Raw genomic sequence first — 8,821 nt, 5'->3', positions numbered from 1 at the left:
AAGCTCTGATTTCCGCTCAGGTCGTGATCTCACGGTGTGTGGGTTCAAGCCCCGCCTTGGGCTCCACGTGGACAGTGTGGAGCCTGCTTGGGCTTCTCTCTCTCTGTTCCTCTCCCACTTGCTCTCTCTCTCTCAAAATAAATAAATAAACTTTAAAAAATAATGGAGATTCGTTTTTGCTCAGCCCCTTTGTCCAGTGCAGGTTATCAGGTGCACGCCTCTGCTCATGGATGTCACTCAGGGACCCTGCCAGAGGAGCGGTCGCCCTGACATAAAACAGTCACATCCACGTACGTTTCCACAGTCCATGCAGCAGAGGGAGAGAAGAGGAGAGGGTCAGCACCGGGAATTACACGCTCTGGCTAGGGACAACGCAGTCACTTTTGCTCACATCTAATTGGCCCAAGCCAGTCACATGACCACACCTAATTTCAAGGGAAAGAGGATTTATAACCCCCTGAATATGGAAGAAAGGACCTAGATACTGATGGGCGTCACTGATGTCTACCACATGGGTGTCGGAGTTGGTGGGGGGGTTCAGAGATTTGGGGGTTCTGGGAAATTGGGTGCCCCAAAGTGGTTTGCCCCAGAATATTAAATTTATCACTTATTTTTGGCTGCAACATTCCCACCGCCGTCCTTACTGTCGTGGTACCTCTTTACAGTCTTTAAAGGGTGTCCACAAATACCTTGCTTAATCTTTTCTCTTTTTCTTATGTTTATTTTTGAGAAAGAGAGTGTGAGAGAGGGAGAGAGGGGCAGAGGGTCCCAAGTGGGCTCCACACTGACAGCAGTGAGCCTGATGCGGGCCTCGAACCCATGAACCGTGTGATCACAACCTGAGCTAAAGTCGGACCCTCAACCGACTGAGCCACCCAGGCGCCCCTTAATCTTTTCAATAAGAGGAATGGATGTATGTCTTTTACCATTAACCATGTTCCAGCCACTCTCCATAAACTGCCTCACCTTATCCTATAAGCACTCTACTATATGATTCCCCCCCATTTTGCAGGCAGCACAACTGAGGCTCAGAGAGGTCAAGTGACTTGCCCTGAGTTGCACAGGCACCGAGTGGCTGACCCGGGATTTGAACCAAGGTACCAAATGGCCATGCTTCCAAATCTGGCCCTGCCTTCCTCTGCAGGAGGGGGGAAAGGAAGGGCCAAAAGACACTGATCTGGCTGATTACATGAAAGCGGACCCTGAGAGAGCTGGCAAACCTCTGATGTGATGATCAAATGGACTCAGTGGCCACTCTGGGAAAAATCTTAATTTCTGAACCATTTACCTGTTTCCTTTCCCCACGGGTATATCTTGATTTGTCCCTAAGACAGGCGTTAATATACAGAGCAGGGTCAGGGGAGGTGAGGAGGGGGAAACGGCCTTGAAGAGAGGTGGGGCGGCCCCAGCCTCGGGGAGACTGCGGCAAGAGGGTCTTCTCTCCAAGGCTCCCGAGGCAGGAGGGGCTGCGCGGCGAGGCCGGAGGTCGTGCCCCGCTGCCTCTTTGCAACCTCAGCCCCATCTGTTTCCCTGCAGTCTCCGGAGGCTGCTGACCTGACCCCGTTCACCAGCGCTTAGAGAAAGCAGTTTTGACACATGCTCGTGTCACGGAGCCCCCCAGAACCCCTGAATCAGAGGGAAATGCGTTCCAACAGCGGAGTTCCGTAGAAATTCCCGCAGCCATGGGGATGCTCTGCACGGTTCCATACGATAGCCACCAGCCACGTGGCTAGGGAGACTTAAGAAAGAAATTCCGTATGTTTTTAAAAAAAATTTTTAATGTTTTTTATTTATTTTTTAGAGAGAGAGACAGAGTGAGCAGGGTAGAGTCAGAGAGAGAGGGAGACACAGAATCGGAAGCAGGCTCCAGGCTCTGAGCTGTCAGCACAGAGCCCGACGCGGGGCTCGAACCTAGAACTGTGAGATCATGACCTGAGCTGAAGCCGGACGCTCTACCGACTGAGCCACCCAGGTGCCCTTCCGCATGTTGTTAGGTTTAAATTAATGTAAAGGTAAACAGCCACGTGCGTCAATGGCTACCCGATTGAATAATGCAGCTTTGGGACAGTGCCTTCCAAAGGACAGGGCACGGCTTGAAGTCATTTCCAGACACGGTTTTAAGTAACCCTGAGTCCCTTGGTGAGAAATAATTCCCTTTTCCTCTTGTCTTCCTTTAAGCGTAGGATTCCACAAGGAGAAAAATCTCCACTGGTACTAAGAGATCTTTAACACGTTTCTAGTGACTGCACACCTCCCCTTGTAACAGAGCAGCCATGGGTGTGGGACCTTCAGCAGGTAAGAGCCTTTGGCTTAAATTGAGAGACTCCTTTGCTTTTGCTGTTGTTTGGATTCATTCGTAGGGTGGCCATCAGTTCACGGCAAGAGAAACTGGATTTTTGTTCGTGATTATGATGTACGGTTTCATGTCTGAAGAAAAATGTAACAAGAAAAGGAAAGCGAGTTGAACGGCAGAGTGACTGGAGTTAAGAATATTGTATTGCACGCTTAAACACTGCCAGGACGGTGGATGTCACATGTTCTCCCCATAACAGCCACCACAAAACGGCAAGGAGCTGGGGGGAAAGATGGGCTCAGGAACCTTCTTCCTGTGGTGAATGCTTCACAATCCATACCTGTCTGAGTCGTCACACCTGCCTGATGAGACCTGTCTGTTGCCCGGAGCAGAAAAGAAACATACCGTCAAACAGAAAAAAGCGAACTGTGTTCATACATTTACATTCCACATACGACATCGAAAATTAATGTCCTCAGCACCCACCACCCCGAAGGGATCTCGACAATTTAATCCTAAACCAAAGGAAATGGCAAGGTACGTAAAATGCAGTCAGAAGGCTTTCCTTCGCGGAAGGTTTGAAAATAAGCACAATTGCATCTGTTTGACGTGCATCGTGGGTGGTGTGTGTTGTCACGATCTAAGAAGTAAGGGAAAGTTTTCGAAGTTGGTGGTTTTTCTATGGGAGAGGAAGCAGGCACTACGGATGTAAGAAGGATAAAGAAGTTCTTCAGAACAGTTCATGCTCAATATTCAGTTATTGATGGGAGGTGGCAGGGAAGTACATTAGATGAAGACTTTAAAAAACTGCCTAGTCTACGGCCACACCACTCGTCTGATCTTGGAAGCTAAGCAGGGTCGGGCCTGGTTAGTATTTGGATGGGAAAAAACTGCCTATATGGTCCGCCTGGGTGGCTCAGTCAGTTAAGCGTTTGACTTTAGCTCAGGTTATGATCTCACAGTCCATGAGTTCAAGCCCCACGTCGGGCTCTGTGCTCACAGCTCAGAGCCCGGAGCCTGCTTCGGATTCTGTGTCTCCCTCTCTCTCTGCCCCTCCTCCACTCGCACTCTGTTTCTCTCCCTCTCAAAAATAAATAAACGTTCCCAAAAATTAAAAAAAGGCGCATATATATATGTATATATATGCAATATATTCTCATTTGTGGCATTTGTATTTGACATATGTAAACAAAGATTTCAAATAAAAAATGAGTTCACTGTGATAAAAATATTAAGTTTGTAGATAAGTAGACATGTTGTGTATAGATATGAAGAAGATTATGAAGAACTTTAATGGGCAGATTTCTTCCTAAGCCAGTGCTTTTTAAAAAAAAATAGCTGCTTGGGGCGCCTGGGTGGGTGGCTCAGTCAGTTGAGTGTCCAGCTTCGGCTCAGGTCATGATCTCACAGCTTGTTAGTTTGAGCCCCGTGTCAGGCTCTGTGCTGACAGCTCAGAGCCTGGAGCTTGTCTTCAGATTCTATGTCTCCCTCTCTCTCTCTCTGACCCTCCCCTGCTCACGTTGTCTCTCGCACTCTCAAAAATAAATAAAACATTAAAAAAAAATAAAAATAGCTGCTTGGGGCGCCTGGGTGGCTCAGTTGGTTGAGCATCCGACTTGAGCTCAGGTCATGATCTCACAGTTTGTGGGTTCGAGCCCCGCATTGGGCTCTGTGCTGACAGCTCAGAGCTTGGAGCCTGCTCCAGATTCTGTGTCTCCTTCTTTCTCTGCTCCTCCCCTGCTCGTGCCCTGCGTCTCTCTGTCTCTCAAAAAATAAATAAATGTAAAAAAATATATAGCCACGTAATTTTGTAATGACTTCAGATCTACAGACAAACTGACTCTTCCAAAGACTCCCCCCCAGCTCCCCCTAATATCACTATGTTATGGAACCTTGGCAATCTTTATTGAATGGAAAGAAATTAACATTGGTAAATACTATTAACTCAACTCTAGACTCTTTTTGGATTTCACCAGCTTTTCCACGAATGTACCTTTTTTGTTCCAGGGTCCAATCCGGGGTCTGACACTGCACTTAACTTAGCCAGTCTCTGTGATTTCTGAGCACATCCGGGGAGGAGATGCCGGGCCCACTCCCCGGATGCTTCTCCGTATTTTCCTGCCACCCCCACCCCCGACCATTGTCACTGAGGATTTCATGGTTCACACGGGTTCACCTCCCTGGAGCCTGAAAACAGGAACGTTGTGATTTTGTTTCTTCCCCATTGGCGGTGACCTGCCATCTTACCCGCCCGATTTGGACCAGGGGCCATTGGTTTGGTTTGATTTTCTTTCTTTCTGTTTTGGGAGCACCATGTGTTTTGTGAGCTCTAAGAACAAGACTTGGCATTTATCCCTATCTTTCTGTTTAGTGGAGTCAGTGTAGACACTCTAAGGAGAACCCCAGGAGTTTTTTGATTTCAGTGCAGGAGAGCTCAGTGTGGGAAAGATGAGCCGGGAAGCTGCTTGGGGCTGTCAGCTGTGCCTGGAAGGGGGGTCGGTAGGTTCTGGGCTTTTCCTGGGGGTGCAGGAGGGTCCTGGGATGGAAATCTCCATTTCATGCAGTATTTCATCGCCACCAGCTGGGCCTCATGAATTTCTGCTTGGATGCCACCAGTAACGGGGAGACCACTCCCTTTCAAGACAACTGTCATCTTTGGACAGCACTGAATTGGAGTCACAGGGCTCTCTCTGTCTCTCTCTGTCATTTGCTCATTGGCTTTCATCCAAACGATAGCCTTTTAATCTTTCAAGGCCACAGTATGTTCTGCAAAGGTCTTTCTTTCCCTTTAAGTATCTTGGTCGCATGGCCACCCTTGGAAGAAGAGTTCTTTCCCTTGTCTACTCCTCCCGAAGGCTGCAGTCCAGAAGGAAAGGGAGTATTTTGGGTGTGGGGCTAACCGGTTCAGAGCAGGGCAGTGGTTCTAAGCCTGGGGTAATTTTGCCCCCGGGGGACATTTGGCCATGTCTGGGGACATTTCTGTTGGTCACAGAGGGTGTGTGTGTGCACGCATGAGTGCACAATGCCAGGCGCTGGCGGGCGGAGGCCAAGCATGATGCCAAGCAGCCCACAGCAACCAGGGCGCATCCGTGCCACAAAGGATCATCCAGCACCAGATGCCAACGGTGCACTTACCCTAACACAAGCACCGTGATCCCTGACTTGAAACACCAGCAAAATGCTAATCAGGAATGAGCACCTAGCACTGAAAACATGTGCAGGGTATCGACCTAGTTGTTTACGTAAGCGGACGCTTTTAAGTCTCAAAACAAACTCTGCTGGGCACGTATTACCATCATCATGTCCATTTTATAGATGAGGAAACTGAGGCCCCGAGTTGTCGGGTACTTCGCCCCGGGTCACGTGACTGGGAAGCGGCCAGATCTTCACACCCAGGTCCTCTGGCTCCAGAGTCTGAGCTCTCTCACTTCACATCAACCTCTTGGGTTCTCCCGGCCTCTGGTGTGGCCTCCCTGTGACCCGCCCTTCACCCAGCGATCTTGTCAAAATGCAAATGTGTCCTTTTCTGTCACTTCCTTGCAGAAAAGCCCCCAGTGGCTACTTCTGCACTTGAAATTTAATAAAGCTCTTACGACAGTCCGCACCCCGCTCTCCAGCCTGGCCTCCTGAACTCGCCCTTTGCACCTCTGCCCCTTCCCATCCAGTTCCTCAGCTCTTCAAACATGCCAGCTGCTTTCCTCCTGGGGGAGGGGCAGGGTCTCTGCAGCTGCCGGGGCACCTGCCTGGAGAGCCCTCCCCATGCCCCGCTCTCCCCCAGCTTGGCTCCTTCTCAGCCTTTGGGTTACACTTTAGGGACACTTCCTCAGGGAAGCCTGCCCTGACTGTCCCATCACTGCAAACTCCGTCCCCACTCTTCACCTCTTGTCAGCCTCTGTCGCTTTGTCCTCTTGATGTCCCTTATCTTGATTCTACCATCTGCCACCGTTTTGTTTATTAGTTGATGTTCCATGTCCCCTCGAGCCTGAGAGTTCAGAGAGGGGAGAGGGTCCATCCCTAGCACCGGGCACAGAGCTTGGCCGGTAAGCAGGTTAATTAAACAACAACATCAACAACAACAAAAAGAATGAAGGCCTCGTTGTTTCTGATTCCCATTTTACAGATTAGAAGGTTGAGGCTCAGCACAGTTTAGGAGTCTCCGTAATCCCGCATACATAGTGTGTATGTTGCAGGCCGTGGGCTGTGGACCCTTGAGGGGTCTGAAGTGAGTGTCCCAACTGCAACTCTAATACAGGACCGCTTCACCTAGAACATTCCGCCTTTCCCTTATGTCCCTAACGCATCAGAAAAGCTATGGCTGGCAAGAGATGGGGGCAAAGCAGAAAGATAGAAAGGCACAGGAGAGAATCAGCGAGCACGAAGAGACAGAGAGGCCCAGTTCGAGCATGGAGAGTGGATCGAGGGAGGGGAGATGGCCGGCGGGGGTGGGGGGGATTTTTCCCATCAATTAACACAGGCTTCATAGAAACGGAAAGTATTCCTGGCAGTCTTGCCCTCTTAATACATCATATCTCTAATCCGCCGCGCCCTCTGACCTTACCCATAATCCCTCCTCTTTTGTACCGCTGCCTAAAACCTTCCTACCCCGGACCCAGTGTTACATCCCTGGTGAGGTCTGAGCAGAAGAAAGCCCTGGTGGCAGGCAGGCAGCGGGTGGGGGCGGGGGACGTGCAAGAATACATTCTCCCGAGTGTTTGACCAACAAAATCTCGCTAAATTCCCCAGCCCGCGCAGTAAACTGTTCTTCTGAAAGGCCCAGGCGCCTCACCCCGTCTCTCTGGAGCCTCCCCAGCCCCCTCCCCTTGCCTCCCTGCTCCCCTGCCTTCGCAGAGACACAAAGCTGGGCCCTGGATTATCTTAATTTCCATATGGAGAGCTGTGTAAGCCAGTTCAATGCATGGCCAGTCATTTTGTTCACAACTTTGCAGCAAGCCGGAGCAAAAGCCGCTGGGAAATTAGCCATTCATCCTATCTCACCTTGTGTGTGCATGCATAGATCAGTAAATACAGAGCGGGGAAATCGAGGTTCCTTTGTTAATTACCGCATCGGGCGGGCGCGGAGGGGCCGCTTCCCCTGACGTGCAGCGCGACTCTCGATTTTAAAGGGGGGAAAAACGCATGTATATAAACACACACACACACACAGACACACACACACAGACACACAGCATTTGCTTTGAAGCAGCATCAGGGCAATAAGGTTTATGCATTTGTGTTTTCTGGAACTGAGCAACCAGGAGGAGTCCCGTCTCCCATTTGCCTCCCTTACCCACGCACAGACACAGCCCCCACCTGCACCCCCACCCACCTACACTCCACCCCCAACACTCTCAGGGATCCCCTACGCCCCCCATCTCCATGCTATCTGTGCGCACGCGCACACACACACACACACACACACACACACACACACTCACCCTCAAGCGCCCCCCAGTCAACGCAAACTCTGGTTTAGGTAAAGCCCTTTGACGGAGAGGTGCCCCACCTTCCCTGTGGCCCCTGGCCTCTCCCGGCCCTGGAATCCTCCCAGGGCTCCAGTCCCCAAAGGCGTGGGCTGTCAGCTGGGCCCCCACTGCCTCGGGCCTGGGCTCGCAGCCCCCCCTGCCGTCCCCAAGGCTCCCTGCACCTGTGCGCCCCTCCACGTCCTCCCCGGGCCCCCCTCCCTGACCCGGTGAAGCTCCCCCCAGGAACTGAGCCCAGGACAGCAGGGGTGGCACTTCCCACCCCGCCCTCCACCTTCCCCAGGGTCGCTGCACACCTCATCCTGGGGCCCCACCACCAAACGCAGGACCAGGAGGGTTCAAGCGCCAGAGAAATGGAGAGTAGAGAGAGCAGCTGGGGTCTCTGGGAAGAGTGGGAGAGAAAAGGGAAGAAGGCTCAAGAGAGAAACAGCCCCAAAATATGCCTGGAAAGAGCTTCCAGGAGTTCCAGAGAGGCTCAGACGGAGAGGGAAGTGGAAACGAAGACAGGATGCAGGCTCTCCAGAGGCGTTTGGGGGTTGGCCCCTCCCCGTGGATGAAACTTCAGGTCACCCAGTGCAGCTTCCTGCGGAGCTCAGGCTTGATCCAGGGGCTGGAGTCCAGCTGACAGGACTGCTGGCTCCAGAGGTTTCTGCATCCGGCTGAGCACCACTTACCTCATCTGAGAAATGGGCCAAGGCCATTGAGAGAGCAACTAACCAGGGTGAATGGCTCGTGCCATAGGCACACTCCATGAACCGAGGACGTAGAGGCGGCAGAGACTGGAATACAGCACATGCTCAGTAAACTGTGGCAATTGAAATCATTGTTGGTACAATGCCTGGCATCCAGCAGGTGCTTAAAAATTGAGGCTGATTACTATCGTGCCTGTCAGTGGCATAGCTACTTCTCTAATACTTACTCTACGATGACTACTTCTGGTATATTACAATGCCTGGAATAGACTAGGAATATAGTAGGTGCTTAATAAATGGTAGCTCATATCAGACTAGTAATCCACAAACCTAGGACAGTGTGCTCCCTACTGTGA

Source organism: Suricata suricatta, chromosome 14 (assembly GCF_006229205.1).
Source record: "Suricata suricatta isolate VVHF042 chromosome 14, meerkat_22Aug2017_6uvM2_HiC, whole genome shotgun sequence".
NCBI classification, from domain to species: Eukaryota; Metazoa; Chordata; class Mammalia; order Carnivora; family Herpestidae; genus Suricata; species Suricata suricatta.
Note: the sequence above shows the minus strand (reverse complement) of the source record.